Here is a 17,867-nt window from a genome sequence, read left to right on the forward strand (position 1 = left end):
CTGGACTGATGTTGTAATGCTAAGCCACAGTGCTCACTCCACAATTTTCCTTTTCCATACCTGTAGTCATCATGCATCAGCTGTATTTCATATGCACATAAATTGTAACAATCAAGAAGGATGTCTTTCTTTTGATTTATTTTTGGACCAAAAAAAAAACAAAAACATTGCAAACCTGTAGACACAGAGGCCATCTTTCTGCTTTTCACATTTCTTGCATACACACACTGTATCTGGTTTTCAGCTGGAGTTAATGCTATGTAAAACATAACTGCCAAGCCATAGCATCAGGTATAACAGTGTTATTAAGGCATACAATTCCCTTTTATTGCTGCTGGGCTAGGATGTCTCTAGTGCACATTGACATATAGCTGTTCTCTAGATGTGATGCACATCTCCTTTGGACCAATAACTCACCTCACTACAGGCAAAATTCTAATTAGTAGCAGGACTTTGAGAGGGAAAAAAAAAATAAGAAGAAACATGAATGACCCAGGTCACCTACTTCCAAGTCTATACCAACTCTTTTTGGACAAGCAATAGAGAGAAGCTTTTGCCATTTCTAAATTAGATGAAGCTCTCCCTGATGTTCTACATGCAATACATTGCCTGTCTCTTGCCACCCAACAGGGGCTGGCATCCTTATAACTTCTCTTCTTATTAACACCTTTCTCTGCTGTGAAGGGACCAGCTACCTTTTTTTCTCAGACTGACTGATCGACATAATGAAGTTAAACTCAAGAGCAATTGTTCTTAACCCACAGGTGCTTTTAATGTTGGCTGCTATTTCAGGCTGGATGAAAGGGTCACAGACCTGACAGCTTGCTTGCTATTTCAGTCTTGTTTTTGTTTGCTTCTTTTCCAATACAACTTTTTCCCTAACAAGACTTCCTCAGCATGTTACCAACTTAGACCAGTGCAGTCAGGTTTGGAGAGATCTTTCTCTCTGCCTGCTGGGCGAGGAATTTCAGACGTACATGCAGACACAGAGACAGACCAACAGCACACGAAGACCCAGTGCTGCAAAAATGAAAATATATTTCCCCAGGGCCTTGGTGGAAGGTGGGTTTCTGGCCTCTGCTGACACCACAAGACAAAAGGGAGGTGATGAAGTCCCCCACACTCAGCCTCCTGTGGCAGCAGCAGAGCCTCTCTGGCTTGCTTGGTAGGCAATGGGCAGAAATGTTGGGGATGGAGCTTATTGTGCAAAGGACACTTGTTTTCTGTGGTTCTTATTTAACCATATGGCACTTAAATAAAAATAGTAATAAATAAAAGAGTAATAAATAAAGTATAATAAATATAATAGTAATAAATAATAGTAATAAACAAATCAGCTCACTTCTTCTTGGGCTCAAGCTGTTCTGCAAAGTCCAGATTCTGCTGCTTAGAAAACTGCAGGAAGAGCATCCATTGGGAAACTTTGGAAACTTAGAGAATCTCTTTCAAGAAACTAACACAGAAATAGTTAAGTGTAAACACATAAAGGCAGTGTTTTTACAGACAGTGGATGTTTGACAATCTCCAGCAAATAAATGAATTCCATTTTATCAGAATACAGGATGGTTACACCAAGCTGAGAACCTTCTAAACTAAAGCTGAGAAACTTCTAAACTAAACTAAAGCTCACAAATTTTTAATTAAAATCGCTGAAATTAAAAAAAAAAAAAAAAAAAAAAAAAAAAAAAAAAGAGTCTGGGAGTCTGGTTCTAAAACCTCTCTCTAAAGAAAGTGATTTTATTACATTTTATTAGAATTTGTCATTATCAATCATCTATATTACCATAGTGCCCAAAGCTGTAAATGAAAATGATAATTACGTTGACTACTATGCACCTAATGAGCTTTATCTGTAACCTGAAGGGGTTTCCAAAGGAGGCAGTTAATCTGTTATACCTATTTATTGTTTCGTCTCTTTTCTCTTATCTGAAATGGATGGGAACTGAACTGAGGCTTGCCACCTCATTACACATGTGGGAACAACAACAACAAAGAAACACCCAGTTCTCTTCAACACTGATTCAAGTGAATTGGTCTTTGCCATGACTGCCCAGACAGAGGCTGTGGTGCTAGTGAGAAGATGTCAAGAGAGTAGTTTTCCTCTGTCTGCGTTTGACCTCATAAATAACTCAATAAATATGACAACTCTGCAGCACTGTGAGCAGATGCTGATGGATTTCCCTGGCACTCAGGCACTGCTTTCTCTTTTCTGAATCTATTATTTATTGCACAGCTCTCAGCAAGTGTTGTCACAGCAAATGAGACATGGTTTCAGTTGCCCCTGCTTTAAAATCCACCCAAAGGTGGGAAGTTTATGGAAGATGGACCAAGTTCCAGGAAACTGCTGCTGCCAGTTCCATTGCAGGATGATGGCTGCGCTATTACAACACCGGGACTCAGTTTCCCCGTGTATGAAACTTGAATATGACTTTTGAGAGAAGAATAATTTCAGTTTTTAATTGGTAGTTAAGAGGTGGAATTGATACCTGGGTTACGTGTTCTCTGTGTGATATTCATAAAAGTTGTTTAGGCTGCCTTCACAAGGGGGCTCTGGAGCAGGAATAGTTCCCACCATCACTGCTCTTTGCCATCTTTCAGCTCCTTTGGGAAAGGCCTTTCCCTTCCTACAAAGTGCTACCCACAAAGAAATTCATGTCTCTGCTGACATCTCTAAGCTCTTACTTGCTATGTGGACCATCTCAGAGCACTGCAGCTCTCCTCCTGGGGCACAAGAGGCCTGCGCATGAGTGGTAATGTCAACACTGGATCTCCAAGGATAGGGAAGCATTGAGGTACCTGAGCAAAAAGGTGACCAAGCCTGCTGTTTCCTGGTGAGGTGAAAGCACACATTAACGGCGCAGTGCACAGGGGAATTAAACCTGTTTCCTCTGCCCTCCCAGCTCTTCTGCCAGCTGCACTGCACATCCTGCACCACTTTGCAGGGTGGAGGAGCCAGTAGGGCAGCAGAACAGGCAGGCAATGCTGAAATCGGCTTCGGAGGGAGCTGTGGCTCACGGCAGAGCAGGTGAAAAAGGACTGAATGACAAAAAGCTGATGCCAAGGGAGCCCTAATCTCTGTCTAAACACAGGACGTTCAAGGGGGCTGATATTCTTTGCCCTGCACAGAAATGCATTCTCTCTTAAGGGATTAGCCGCTAATTCTCCTCTTTATACCACATCAGCAGGGAAATGATGTCTGTGTTTTTAGACTTACAGGAATGTTTTGCACTCAGTTCCAGCTCTTGCCACCAGGATTTGCAATTGCCTTCCCAGAAAAGTCATACAGAGCATATCAGTGGTTGAAATGAGTTAATGGTACAAAAAAACTGCCCCAGAGCACAGGCACAGGCAATCCTAAACAGGGGTAGGTGCAAGGTTATTGCATAAATCACCCCTAACTATTAGGTGTCTACCAGGCTGCTCTGGGTATTCAGAGCCACATTTACCAGCCTATCTTCAGCACTTAATATTTACAGGAATAAAAATAGATGTTACTAATGCCTCGAAGAGAGCAGTCTGAGCAGAGCTGCTGGCTAGGACAGCACCCTTACTTCTCTTGACTGACGGGAAATCAAGGAACTGGTGCTGAAGGCTGCATCCAGACAAGTATGTGTGCAGGACTAGTTCTCACACTGTAGTCAGTACAAGCACCTGAATCGTGCAGCCAGGGCAGGGGGAAGGCTGGGCACCCAGCATTCAAAACATCTTTCACTTGATTTGTAAAATGGGGACAGAGCTACACAGATTGCTTGGGATTGCAGATACAGAGGGGGGATACAAAGGCATGATGCCAGTATGACAGAGAAAGCAAGCTTTCTAATCATCCTCCATAGAAAAAGAATAATCAAGGAAAAAAAAAAAAAAAAAAAAAAAAAGCAATATTTTGTATAAGTAAATATTATTTCTTAGTCCAGAATAAAGAGTCATGGAATATCCTTCAGGAAAAATGACATTTAAGACAGAGCTCAAGACATCCATGCACATACCAGCTGTGAGTCTTCTTATTTAAGACTAAAAGAACAGTGACTGCTGCAATTGTCTAACATGCAAACGCTCCCTCTTGCAGTGTTTGTTTTTACACGTCAATGCCTCTAGGCCATATAGATGTGACATACGGATGCACAGACATGCTACAGACAAACTGCTATCTTTGGATACTCTTCCTGTTTCCACAGAAACAGTTAGAAGTCAACAGAAAAAAAAAAAAAAAATCAAAGGCAAGGATAAATCATAATATTAGGTTAGGGAAGAACAGACCTTGAATACTGAGCAACTGATACACAGCATAATACAATTTAGGGTGGCTATTATGCTAACCCAGGGCAGGAGCGCGTAGGCATATGATGTGGCATTTACGACACATATTTGCTGTTAGCTAAGCAGGACCACAGCTGAGAGAGCGGGTACAGAGATCTTTATGCTCACCAACTGTTTAATGGCTTAATGCTCCTGCTAACCAGAGCTGAGCTTTGCTCTGCACATGATGCTTCCACACGCTGCTCCAAGAAGTGATGCCGAGACACATCTAAAAAGGTCCCGCTGCTATCGGCAGGTTTTGTTAGTCTGGGGGAAATAACAATAATGAGAAAAGACCAACCAAATATGTTAATTCAGGAGTGTCAAATTCTCCATATAAATGGTGTGACTAGTGTCACTCTAATTGAGTCTATTTATTTAGTTTTTGGTAGCTGTCAGTATATTACCGTACATTTCACAAATAGTTTTTCTCCCAAAACTGTTCAGTCTAGAGAGCAGTTTAGGCAACAATCAGATGAATTGCCCATGGAAATTGAAAAGTGCTTTTTCTATTAGTTACCCAAGGGCTTGTATTCCAAGTAAGGAGCTTCTAATCTGTTCTCCTTCTGACTGTCAAACCACTGTGGACCCAGGTGGTAGCAAACGCAGGGCACCCCATGCTTGCTTTCAAACATTTAGCTTGAGAAGCTCTAAAATTGTAGCTGCAGTAATATGGAGAATCGTATTCATGGCTGCTCTGCTCTAAATATCTACTCAATACTGTTCAGTCTGGTGTTGAAACCAGATTAGGTTTTATGCTACTGTTATTAACCTAAAGATTTCAATGTTAGCTTGTGGGTGTTAGCCAGAATAGAGTGTACAATAGCACAGGGAAGCTCCACTCTGTAAGAAAATCAGTGCTGTGTTAGAACATCAAAAAGTCCTATTTCTGGGATCAAAGCCTATTTAACCTGATTCATGGTGACACGTCAAACTGGAAGCCTAAGACTAAATATGTATTCCAGCTGTCTATTAAAAAACAATTTGTCTCTCTAACATTTTGTTCCTGGCACCAAAAAATATAATATCTTTTTAAGGTGGATGTTGATCACTACTTCACTGCTCTCCATGGAAGTGTGTGTGCTTAAAGCTGGGTAGGACACAAAGTCACCCAGCTGGACTCATTAGCATGGCCTGGACTCATTAGCATGGCAGTGGTTTCACTTTTACATGTCTGCATGGCTCCCTGGGAAAGGTAGCTCCCATCTGGCAGCTCAGAGCACAGCATGTGCCCATCTGTGGCTGATGATGTAGACATGCCCTTAAAAGCCAGGCCATCCTTCAAGCAGCAGCTGAAATGATCAGATGCAGAGAGGCAGTGGTGGCTTTGTTGTGCAAAGGTCAAGGGCTGAGTGAGTAATTCCAGATGAAATCTCTTGATCCACTACAGATAGTCTCTATGGCCTTGGAAAAATGCCTATCAACACCTGATCCACAGAATCACGTATGCATTTGGGATTCAACTTTATGTAGAATTTAATTGCCTGAGTATACAAGCATTGAGGTCATTTAATTTGTCACTGTCGTGACCACCCAAGGTAGGGAGAAGGTCAGCAGGTGACTCATAAGAGAATTTCTTCATCGTTTCATGCTTAAATCCTCTGAAAATCCTTGTCCTGCATATAGGCTCAGAATAGACTTCCATATAACATACAACAAGCACTGAGCTCTACAGTGACAGTAACTTCCATCACTGTCTGTAAGACCAAGGCACAGCTCTGTCTGCTGCAAGACAGAAGAGAACATATGAGAAAAGAGCTCCCCTGACTTCTTCCTCCCTCCCTCCCTCCCTCCCTCCCTCCCTCCCTCCCTCCCTCCCTCCCTCCCTCCCTCCCTTCCTTCCTTCCTTCCTTCCTTCCTTCCTTCCTTCCTTCCTTCCTTCCTTCCTTCCTTCCTTCCTTCCTTCCTTCCTTCCTTCCTTCCTTCCTTTTTCTTTTTGAAAAGACTTTGATCCACTAACTCTTGCTTCCTATGGGACACCAGGCTTTTGACAAGTAGACAAATAGCAAGAAGGTGATGAGTTGGGGACCCTCCATCCTTCCCATACACAGCTGTGACAAAGAAGCCAGGGTTTTTAGGAAAGTCTGCCTTGATCTCATTCATGTCTCCAGACTTTGTCCCCCAAAACCAGCAGAAGGAGGAGATTGCAAATATATGTTCAACATGTCAGAGGTATCCTTTATATCCTTGACCTCTGCACTGGCTGCCAGGAAGCCCAGTTAAAGGTGCCTTCTTTTGAGCTAGGAAAGGCATCTTTATTACTAGGAAAAAAAGGCTCTATCTCAAGTCATGAACATTTAATGCCTGCGTTTAATGTCTTTGGTGTCTTTGTGGGATCATAGAATCATAGAATCATAGAATATCCTGAGTTGGAAGGGACCCTTAAGGATCATCAAGTCCAACTCTTGACACCGCACAGGTCTACCCAAAAGTTCAGACCATGTGACTAAGTGCACAGTCCAATCTCTTCTTAAATTCAGACAGGCTCGGTGCAGTGACCACTTCCCTGGGGAGCCTGTTCCAGTGTGCAACCACTCTCTCAGTGAAGAACCCCCTCCTGATGTCAAGCCTAAACTTCCCCTGCCTCAGCTTAACCCCGTTCCCGCGGGTCCTGTCGCTGGTGTTAATGGAGAAAAGGTCTCCTGCCTCTCGACACCCCCTTACGAGGAAGTTGTAGACTGCGATGAGGTCTCCCCTCATCCCTCATGAGGATGTCCCAGTAGCTTCTTGTGGCTTCCCCTGTGGGCTTTGGAGATTACTTCCGTTTTACCTCTGGGGTCTGTTGTAGGAACAGTATGTTAACTACTACAAGTCATCTGCAATCACAGCAATAGAGCCAGGGAAACCTTCACATTCAGGAGAATACTTCAAAATAGGCAGACAGGCTTTGCTGAGTGAGTCAATACCAGATTCCTTAAACTTAAGAGAGGTTTCAAATAAATTATCTTTATTTAAAGGGAAAACCTATAGTTTTAGTGGCATTTTGCGGGTTTCTGTCTTCTTTCTAGGGAACCACGTGAAACTAGAAGAAACTGCACAATTAATATAAACCCTCCAACAGACTATACAGTGGGGAGTGATGTTGCTAAATGAAGAATGGTGCTTATACTCTTTGTAGTACAGGTAAGTGTGGACACTACTGAAAAAATGGCCATTTGGCAATAAAAGAGTTGAATGGGCTTTCGTCTTTTCAATAAATTCAAGGCTGCATTTTATGAAGGAATATACATTCGCTTTTTGACCTTAATAAAAGAAAATAGGTCATTGTATAAAAAAAGATAATTAATTTTCCAGGGTTTTTATTAGGAAAAAAAAATAATGGTGAAGGACATGCCCAAAGTGTGCAATTAACAAACATTAAAGCAATAAAATATTGACCCTAATTTTTCCCTTTATCTCTTCCCTCCCAGTTCCAACATTTGAAGCAATAATAGTAGCTAACAATCGATGGGTTCCTAATGAGAGCAGCTCACACTACAACCACAATAATTATCTTTTGAAAAATCAATAGGGAAGGAAATGTGAAAACAATTTGATATAAGGTGCGACTTCCTCTATTTCTGTTTATACTCATGTACAAGATTTCCCTCCCCCTGCATTTTCCCCCACCTCAGAGAGAGGAAAGATGTTTCCATCTTGGAAGATAATCACATAATTAAGATGTATGAGATATGCCTGTCTGTGACACGTGAAATAAAAGTATAATGAAGGAAACAATGCAAACATCTATAAAGGGCCTCTTCATACTCAGCAATAGTATTTGCTGCCATGAACAATATTCTTAATCAGAAAAAAAAATAGTCCTTCATAACAATCATACTGCATACAATGATATTCACAATAGACCCAGGATGGCATGGCTGAGAAGGTATTAAAATACAAAAGTAATTTTGCTACAAGATATCTAGATCACATCCTGAACCTCTTCCTACTGTAGATGTTACCATTGGACTTGGAATCACTGGAAAATAATTTAATAGAATTATAATGAACACATAATTTCAACCTAGTTCCATAGGTATAGATCATATCTAGTGACTCCAAGGTGATACTGTGTAAAAGAGAGAAGTTTTGAGCGTGTTTCAATATGTCACAATCCACTGCAGCAACTGAATATTTCGTGAAAACACAGAGGGCATATTTAGGATTTTGATGGCTTCAAAGTTCGTTATAATGCAATGAATCCATACACATACCAATGACCTTTAACTCTCCATCACCTCAGAAAAGGAGTTTATTTTTTAATTTGAGGTTTAGAGCATGAAGAGGTGTAATGAAGACCCGTGATAAGATGCAGAGATTTGGAACAGGCTGAGCTTGAGAAATTCCGGGACTGTAATTTGCAAACAACCAGGCTTGATGTGAAAACTTTGGGTATAAGCAAAGAAATCTTCACAACAAACTATATAAATATTGCTGGTTATGTTGCCATCTAAAGCTTGCTCAGATTAGTCCCCTTTAACATTGCCAGGCATAGGAAGGAATGTCATTGGAAAGGAATTAAATCTGAGATTTCCATCTGGCTAAATTACAGGGTGATGATGAATTATTAGGCCTCGTCTACCACCCAGACAAGTAGGGCAGGAATAGGCATCCATCTGGTTGAACTGAATGCCCTCCTACTCTTACCACTCATGCTCTGCTTTAGCATCAGGATATCTCTGGCTTTAAATGAAATGTCAAATATAATTTGGCTCTGGATATACAAGATATATGATTGCCCTTGGAGAAAGTTGATAACTCAGCGCACTCTGTGTCAAATGTGTACCTACCTGATAGCTTAGTCCATAAAAAGCACTAGCCTGCTTTCCCTCAACTGCATGAAATAGTCAGGTTCCAAACAGACCGGCCTGCAATTTACACAAATAGGTCCATTTTGAAAGAAAACCTTCACATCAGAAAGGAGAAATGGCTTATTGAAAGTTGACTCCAAGTTAAATTTCCATTTGGCACTGCTGCATATTACATTTGCATTCAGTGAGGGGAAGGCAGTTACCATGCCGGTGGTGTATAGCTCAGCATCAGGTGAGGCATTATGCTAAATGGCACGTTTGGATTTCTTCAAGACTTGGTTTGGAAACTTTCATTTGGAAGAATGGTGTAATTTCAGAGATGTTTAAACTGCTTGGAATCTGAGCAGGGCAGAAAACACGAAGGGGATATTTATGATTATTGATGGCTTTAAAGTTCCTTACAATGTCTACTACATCTATGTGTTGTGCTGAGAGAATGGAAGGATTACCTGAACACATCTTCAAACTTGGTTTTGATGAACCTTTAAAACCAGTGGGATTTTTTGTGTTTTTGTTTGTTTGTTTGTTTCATTTTGTTGTTTGTTTGATTTAAATGTATGCAAACAAAGTAATGGGCCTGATTTTATGTTTTTGTTTTGTTTTGTTTCTTTAAATAAAATATCAGTATCCAGCTTTGCTGTGAGTCTGAACTTTTTATATTTACATTGCACTGGAAAAGATATATTACTGGTAAACCTTATCTGCACTTCTACCTGATGGTTGCAGCCATCACCCAGAAAACATGATTTCAGTCTGATTATTTTGTATTTTTCCATGCTTGTGATTTCTTATACAGGCTGTCCTCAGGACTGGAATGCATCATGCCTGTTCCACTATTAGCATACAAAATACACTAGGAGAAAGGCTCAAAACTTTACACATTGCCATTAAGATTTTTGAAAAGCTACAGTGGTAAAATGTAGAGAGTGACAGATACTGCACAGAAGGACATAAATGAAGAGGCAATATACTTGTCAGTCACAGAATATGACAAATACCTCATATACCCAAATAAAGGCTAGTAACCTAAGCTGACTTACATTTTCGGAGATAAGGTTACATATGTGATATTTTATGCTCTTGTTCCAAGAGCAGCAGATGATAAGTTTGACTCCTGTGACTTAACATTCTCACCTTTTTTTTTTTTTTTTTTTTTTTTTTTTTAACATGTTTATTGGCAATTGTGGTTGTGGGACTGAAAAGCAATTCAATTACAATTGTGGCTTACCCTCATTTTCTTCTCTTTCTTGAACAGAGTAACTATTTATCACCTCTTTGGCATCTTTTTTTCTAACAGGACTGATAAAAAAATGGAATACATCTCCTTAAATGAACATATGATCTTTTTATGCTCATTTCAAATGTTTAAATACTCATTATTAACATGTCATACTGTATATCACACCTACTTCACCTCATTCAATCTATGCCAGCCTGGTATTGTTCGCTTTATTTCCCATGCTTTCAGTGGTCTTTCATTTCCTTAGCTCTCTGTTTTCCCCATCCTTCCTGTTCACCCTCTCCCTCTGAGCATTTCATAAGCAGCTTTGCTTCTTGTTCTTGAAGAAGTCAGTGATGTTTCTCTTCTCAAATCTCAGTCTTCTGGGCTACCCACAGTCACATTTATGCGCTTCTAAAGCCATTGCATTCTTCAAAGACTGAAAAGCTTTCAATAGGAGCTTTTAATCCACCTGTTTGACTTTGAATTTAAAGACAAAATGTCTATTTAGCTAGGTTCTTAGGTCTCAAAACACCTCAGAAGAATTCATTTCACTTCAGGATATAGGGAAGAACCAGAATAAAAATAAATAAATAAATAAATAAATAAAAATCATAAATATCATACATTATGCCAAATTTAGCAGAAAATTGAGAAGTTAAACTGATATTCAAGATAGAGTTGTATAGAGTTGTAAGAAAGAAACTAGAATCTAGATCACTAAGATTACCTAGGACCTCTCAACTTTGCCCCTTTCTGTCAAAATCTTATGCTACAGCACCCAGGTGATGTTTATTCCTACAGCATTTATATTGTCATCTCAGTCGAGAATTACCAGTCACTTTCCTGGATGAAGTTTTCTCTTTTTCTCTTTCTCTTTTCCCTAAATGTTGAAGTATACTTAAATCTGGGGGCAAATCTGTCACTAGCTTCCATGAACATTCTATCTTGAAGTTCCATTTTCACCTAGCACACATTTTAGTTATGTGAATATATTCTATACATTCATTTAATATTGTATAACCTGTGGTCTGCATTCCTTATTCCTCTGTAGTCCCTCCTATAGCTTATTCCATGAAAAAGTAGTATTGATACAGAGACAAACAATAACAAGTCATTACTGCAAAACAGCAAGCTCAATCTATGCCCTCAAAATCTTTAAGCAGAGCAGAAGGGAAAAAAAAAAAAAAAGAAAAAAAAAAAAAAGATGGCTTTGCAGCATGACCAGAAGGTTAACAAAGCTAGGCCTTTTCCAATGAGCTATAAGATTATTGTTGCTTTTCTTTCTAGACCAATATTGATTATATGTTCCAATTTCATTCAGATATTGAATTTGTTTTATTGGGCAAACAGCTGCAGTCTCCATTCCCCATCCCTTAGCAAATATTATTTCAATTCTTTTGAACTCACGTTGCACAAGTGTGACTGCTACACTCACAACAGGTTTTTCCATCATGTGACACAGGTCTAGGACTACGTGACTGGTCTGAACACAAACTGACATATGGATTTTACTCAAATATCTCTTCCCTGTGTCTTTATTGTTGTATTAATGTTGTTCTCCTCCTGTGGACTGCATACCACTGGTCCATCTTGTCAGGTAAGCTGTTGTCACTGAATGAGAAAACATGCCACCTTAATATTGTCTTCATAGAAGATAAGAATTAAACTATATCAGAATCATAGAATGCTTTGGATTGGAAAGGACCTTAAAGATCACATTCCAAAGCATTATAAAGATCTCTTCAAAAACATATTTTTTAATGTTTCGAAATGTTTAGATTTCAACTTTTGTTTTTAATTTTACAATATAGAGCAAGAAGCGTAGTTATGAACAGTTGCTCCAAAAACACACTCCAAACATTTCACTTCAAAATGCCAAAAGAGAATATGTATGTCAAAATATTATCTGAGCCTCATCCCTTCACCAAATCTTTTCCTCCTGTCTTCTCTGAAACAATGTTCTCATAATGTAAAGATATATTGGTTCCAGTGGAAATGCATTTTACTGCAGAATGTATTCTGCTAACTTTTTGACAAAAAATTCTGGGAATACAGTTTCAGGAAACTTTAATATCCCAGCCAAATGAATAACCTTTTGGGGTGGATTGATCAAACTTATTCCATATCCTATGCAAAGCTAGTACTGTGAACTACCAAGATCATTGCAAAAACAGATAAAGCAAAGCATATATTTTACTGTCTATTCTGTTATATATATATATATATATATATATTTAGATTTTTTTTTCCCAAAGATGTACTTTATTAAGCTATTTGTGAAAAATGTAGGAGTTTTTGTTTTTGTTTTTGTTTTTTTTTGGTATAGTTTTTTGTTGTGGTTGGTTGGTTGGTTGGTCTTTTTGTGTTTTGTTGTTCTTGTTTGTTTGCTTGTTTTGAGGTATAATATTTTAAAACCAAAACCTCCTGAGTTTAAAAGAAGAAAGTATAGCTGATTTTTCTTTATGTAGAAAATACACTATGTCATAAGTTTCCATAGGAATTTTCAAGAGTAATTTCCAAACCAGCTCCAGCTCTGAGATCATTGTGCGTGTTCACAAATAAAATTATGCACAACTCCACAGTCACCCTAAAGTTCATATTATTACATATTTATGGTTGAGTCATCATATTTGTATATAATAGCTCTACAATTCTTCCTTAATTTCATGTATGAGGTTTCTCCAGACATCTCCTAATTTTACCTTGGTTTTGTAGTCTGTTTGGAAGGCACTTTAACAAGTAGGCTTTCACTAACGGATATTCCTGGGGATGGGGGCTGGAATTTTATTGCCCTGATTTCCTTTCTTAATATTTTACCATCTATAAGAGACACTCTAAATGAACCTTAGAACAACTCCTAAAAAAGCTGTAGCAGAAACTGAAAATGTTCTTAGACTGTATAAAAGTACACGAAAGACTTACATGTATAGTCATAACAGTACTGACAAAAAGTTAATATACTTACAAAAGGATCCCAAAGAAAATGAAATAAATGACTACAGAAGTAATCAGCAGGTATAGACAGTTCTCCTTTACATGCAGATACATTCTGAAGTTGCAAAGTTTTGCCTCTTAATATGAAAGAAGATAGACTTAAAGTGATCTGTTTTCCCATCACCTAGCACCTTGCCTGCATCTGTAGAAAGGCACATACAAATGTACAAAGGTTTCATCTTCAAAGCCACCTACTGAAGGTGAGACTCAAAACATTTAACAGATATAAAAACGAAGGAAAGATCCTTTATATTCTGATACATGACTAAAGATGCACAAACAGGGAACAGACCAACTAGGTTAAGTATTGGAATAAATTAAGGAGAAAGCACATTTGCTCTAGTACTGGCCTTTCAAACTAAAGTGATGGCATGATTAAATAATTGAGCTGTCTCACCTACACAGTTAGACAGAAGTCCAACAGGAATAATTATTCCAAAATGGGTTTGAAGGCAAATCAAGCTCTTTGCCAGGCTGGACACAGAAGTCCAAAACTTAACTTTTTGCTGCCTTCTGGGTCATAGTGGGATCAAGATCAATGGGTTGTTTTTCTTCAACTTTGCAAAAGTGCCATTTACTTCACTAAGGTTGATCCCTTCATCAGTAATTTTCATTGTGAAGACAAGGCTTGATTACTGCTTTTGTCTACTGCTGCAACGAGAGGTCATTAAATAGTTCTAAGGATTAATTCCCAGCTTCACACAGCATATAATTTCAAACCCAAGTATCACATCTACCATCTTGAATTCTCACTTTCCTGAATTCCCTCTCAGAATATCTGAACATTGTGCATGATATAAAAGCAACACCAGTCACAGCATCCAAAGCTCTCCCATTGCTTAGGTAGGCATGTCCCCATACCATAACCACACGGACCTTCTGATGGTCCTGTGCCAGTACATACATAGTCACCTAAACCACAGCATGGGATTCTATGAAGGAAGGTCTACAACTGAAATCTAGCTTCATATATCTTGTCCTTAAAATTCTTCAGTCACAGATTAATATTTTTATGTTTCCACGTTCCTTGGGTATTGGAAGGTGAATCCTTCTAGTGAAAATTAAGCTGATATACTCTTCTCCTACAGATTTTTTTATGTGTTCAGAAGTGTACTTAAAAGGGTTTCTGTCAGTGATTACAGGTACACAAGAACTTCCTTTCCTTCTCCTTTATCATCACCATTGTTTCTTGACTTTCACTGGTTCCACTAAGCCCAGTTCCTCTAATCTTCTGAATGCAGTGGGCTGCAGTTACATCCCTTTTTAATTTTCTGTCTAAACTGATTTTTCTTTTCCATCATAATAAATATAAGTATATTCAGCTATTCTTCCTGGCCTTGTGGGAAAAGCAAAGAATCATTGTCTTTTTCCAGCTACCTCCCAAATTCTCTCCCTTTAAACTCATTAAAAACATTATTTATGAATATTTAAGCTTCTCTGCATCAGGGAACTCTTCTTATGTTATTCCTGCAGCTCTTCCTCTGCACTGAACGCTTCTATACAGTTGCTTTAATAATCTCTTCCTAAACAAATATAAGTAACTCTTCCCCCAGCTCCCTCCCATCTCTTTTTTTCAGTTCCACAGCTTGGCATTCGTTCACTTTTCCTTTTTTTTCTTCTCATTCTCTTCCCCCTCCTTCCTCTCTCCCCCCTCTCCCTCCCCCCCCCCCCCCCCCACACACACATACATCTTCTAATAGCTTTTCTTCTAGTCAGTCCATGTGACGTTCTTTTTTCTCATCCTTCCCTCACACCTGGTGGTCCAACAGAAGTCTGAACATGATTTTTCCTTGTTCCAGATGAACCCAGATTCTGACAGCCATCTCAGTATCCTTTATATTCTTATATCGCTCTGCATCTTTGTGTTCAGAGAGTCTGGAGAAAAAAAGAAAATAATAATAACAATAATAATTGGAAGAGGCAAGCACATTGTTTTGTTTAAACAAGTAGAGTGTGTGGAACTTTAACTTCTACTTTCTTTTAACCACTTTTAAATATTCACATGAGAATTTAGTATGGTGAAAACAAACAAACACTGAATTTTTTTTTCCATCCATCCTCATTTCCTGTCTTGCTGAACTGAAGATACATCTTCACTCAGTGTTCCAACAGCTCACTCCATGCAACAGTTACATCCTGAGAAGAGGTGGAGCCCTCACATTCATGCCTGAAGAGTTGGAGGCCTCACATTCATGCCTTTGTGATCAGATTGGGGACTATATCACTGGAAGCAACCTGCATGAAAAAAGGAGGGATGGCTAGGTAACCTCCCTGTTCTCTCTTCTCCCTAACACCTAGGAATTTTGGATGTATTGTTTGTTCCTCTCTCTTTGTGATATCTGTGCTACTTCCCTGAGGACACAGCTGTTAGCATGCCAACCACGCAGCATCACAAAGCAGAAATGTTGCCTTGGGAGCACCTTGGCAACAAGTCGGCAAGAACATTTAGCTTATTGGAGCAGTGGCCTAACATGGCAAATAGCCACCTGTCTTTAAATAAAAGGCATTTCAACTCCACAAAGGTGATCATACTCGACACTGAAATCACCCAGGCAACCACTGTTCCATGGCCTTCTCATCACACACACCAATTATTTTCAAGGTTTGACACACTTTGGTGAATAAGCTTTTAACATTTTGATCAGAATTATTGTTAAACAGAGAATCCTTTATGCTTTATGCCATCTCTTATAGACACAAACCACTCATTTGTGGCTAGCAACAATGGTGAATAGCCTACAAAAAGAAAACGTGCACAGTAAGAGTTGCTTTGTTTACCTTACAGTTCACTTATGGGTCCACACTGGGTTAAGAAAAAAGAAATAAGAGGGACCTGAGACACAGAATTATTTTCTTTCTCTCCATCAGCAATTCCTTTGGTAAGGGAACAGATCCTCAGCTGTGAGGATTTAGGGAATTTAGAGTCTTTGATAATCTTAATTTCTGAAGCCCCATTCATGCTGCAGATAACTGTACACTAGAGAGCAGTCCTCCTCAGCAGGCAAATTTAAGTGTTTTTTTTTTTTTTTTCTCCAATGGCACCAGGTGGTCATCTGAAAGATAGCCACTAGTGCCCAAGTGACAGTAGACATTGAGGACAGCTGGCAAATTAGGCCTCAGGGCTCCTTTTGAAACAACGCGAATATAACCTTATGCAGTAATTTTATTAAGAAAACAAAAGCAGTTCCCTGTAGAGAAGAATTATTATCAGGATGTCTCTAGCAACAATTCTTACAGGCTGAAATCCACCAGAGTAATTAAATACAGCTTGATTTACGAAAAAATAAAAAATGCATTTCATTTTTCAAAATCCTTTCTGTTTAACACCAAGTCAATAATGACTTCACAATTGACCTATTGTTTTTAATAGATTGATTCTAATCTATATGAGTTTGATTTCATATTTAAAACAGCTAAATGTAGATTTTCCCAGGTCAATGGAGATCCATTGAATACAGTTAGTGGAGCTTGAGGTACTCAGCAAACTATTCATTGGGTTTGGGCTTTAGTTACATGTATGCAGGACTCTGATGTAATTTAAGAGGCTGGAGGGTCTATGAGACACTTGTGGAAGCTGGCAGCTATCATATGGGACCTGTGGGAGGCTTCCTCATTTTTAAGCAGCTGTTAAGATCCAGATAGACAGCACCTGAAGACATTTCAGATAGTTCTGGACAGAACCTGTGTGTGAAGAACTGAGCCCTAAATCTCCACCACCATAAGGGGAGTTACATGTAGACTTCCATATGTACATTGACTTTCTTAATTTGTAGCTAAGTCTTGTAATAGATGTTTTAGTTTATTAATTTAATGAGCGAACACTGCCACTAAATCAGTGGACTACAGTTGCACAGAACTGCCCTTAGTTTCCCAGTTGACAGATTCTCTTCTGAAATATAAAGAATAGTGGTTTTGTTTCTCTGGCAATATCTGTGCTGAGTTTGTGATTGAATGAAATAGCTCAGGGCCAGCTGGCTTAAGTTCACTACATCTCTGTTTCTGTTCAGAGGCAGAGCAACAGCAGGAGTCTATCTTCACCTTTTTCTGAGGTTCCTACTTGCTCCCTATCCAAAGCCGGATAGGAGTAAAACTGGAGTAGCTGATCCCACCTGAGAGTCCCTACTGAATTCAAGAGCAAGCTAAAGAAAACAGGAATCTAGGTGTCACCACTGTTTTTCAGTTCCTCATCCATAAATTAGAGATTCTGGTGGCTTGCTTTTTAATGCCAACACCATAATCTTTGTGAGTCTGTCTCAGCTTCACATTATGTGTCTACACAACATTAAGGGAACGCAGCCCCAACCACTATAGTAATCCTTCCTCCTCATTTCTCCTCCCCTGTCCAATAGATGAATCAGACTCTCAAATTCTACTAGCTCCACAGTAAGCTGCTCTTTGTGTTTTGACATACAGTGTCTTTAAATCCCTTTTTTTTTTTCTGGTCTGCGACTCAGCTGATCCCTCCATGGTGACTGCTGCCTCTTCTCAGACCAAAGAGTAGTCTTTAGCAGGCAGTCATCTTTTACTCAGCAGATGTGTCCAAACAGCTGGAACTCCTTTCT

This window comes from Anas platyrhynchos, chromosome Z (assembly GCF_047663525.1).
Source record: "Anas platyrhynchos isolate ZD024472 breed Pekin duck chromosome Z, IASCAAS_PekinDuck_T2T, whole genome shotgun sequence".
Lineage (NCBI taxonomy): Eukaryota > Metazoa > Chordata > Aves > Anseriformes > Anatidae > Anas > Anas platyrhynchos.